This window comes from Leptodactylus fuscus, chromosome 1, assembly GCF_031893055.1.
Source record: "Leptodactylus fuscus isolate aLepFus1 chromosome 1, aLepFus1.hap2, whole genome shotgun sequence".
Taxonomy (NCBI): Eukaryota; Metazoa; Chordata; class Amphibia; order Anura; family Leptodactylidae; genus Leptodactylus; species Leptodactylus fuscus.
Genome location: NC_134265.1, coordinates 22570057 through 22571557, shown reverse-complemented (window position 1 = coordinate 22571557; position 1501 = coordinate 22570057).

Sequence of the window (1501 nt, the reverse complement as noted above, 5' to 3'; positions counted from 1 at the left end):
CAGGTGTTTACCTCTAGTATTCTATTCCATCTCCTGATGCCATGACCATCAACTGGGAGGATTGATGAGAATACTACCTGCGCATCCAGTTCCTTCACTGTCTTCCCCAAATTTTCAAAGTCTTTATAGATAGTTGGTAAATCATTTTTTGCCGTGTCGTTTGTACCCACATGTATCAGTAGGAATGGGTAGTCGTCCTTGGAGCTGAGGAGGCTTGGTATCCTATCGGCCACATCCTTGATTTTTGCTCCTGGGAGGCAGCATACTTCTCGTGCGGTTAAGTCTAATTTCAACGTTTTTATTGATTTTACATATTCAATATATATTATGCAGTATAAACTATTACAATTTTTTAAACTATTTTGTTTATCAAAAATTAAGATTTCTGCGCCTTTATTATTATTATTATTATTATTATTATTATAACTCAAATTTTTATTGAAAATTTTTTAAACAATAAGAAAAGAAAAAACAATTACAAGTTACAAGGCGAACACCCGCCCTGCGAACAGAAAAAGCACACAGTGCAACACAAAATACAATCAGAAGAATAAAATTAAAAAAAAAATAAAAAAATAAAAAAAAAAATTATTAAAGACAAAGAAAACAACATAGAAAAAAAAGAAAAAGGAAAAAAAAGGGGGGGGGAGGGTCGTGCGGTTAAGTCTGGCCTGCAGACAGCTGCCTCTGTGCCTCTTAGCAGTGAGTCACCCATAACCACTACTCTTCTTTTCTTCCTTGCAACACCATTTCTTGTTGCTCCTAATTGTCTCTGGGTGACTTTTGTTTCTTCTTTTGCTGATAGGTTATTTTTGTCATTTTCATCCGCCTGCATGAGAGTTTCATATCGGTTACTTAGCTGTGTGAGTGGTGATGGCCTTGTGATCCATTTGCATCTCTTGGTCACATGTGTCCAGTTTTCTGCCTCTGTAGGTTCTCTCAAGTATTCTTCCCTTACTGTATTCGGGGGACTTGCATCAGTCTCTGCAACTGTAGGCTCTTTAGCACTTTCATCCCCTACTGTGTTCTGGAGGCTTGCTTCAGCTTCATTAATGAATACCTCACTTTCTTTGATGCTTCTCAATGTCACTATTCTTTCTTCCAACCTCTGCACTTTTTCTTCTAAAAGGGCCACTAGTTTACATTTCATACAGGTGAAGTTGGCTTTATGGTCCGGCAGATCTGTAAACATATAGCAAGTGTTGCAGCTCACCATGTGGGTTTTCTCCTCTTCCATGTTGCTCATTAAATTTGGATGACATCTCCTCTATAAATCCAGTGACTCACAGGTGACGACTTCTCAAGCTGCAGAAGTTCTCTTTCTTTTCTTCTCCATCCTGCCCAGACAACAATGTCAACTCCCCCTGACCATTACAGAGATTTACATTGGTCTGGGGTCTGTATTAGTTTAGGGGTCTGGTCTGGGGTCTGTATTAGTTTAGGAGTCTGGTCTGGGGTCTGTATTAGTTTAGGAGTCTGGTCTGGGGTCTGTATTAGTTTA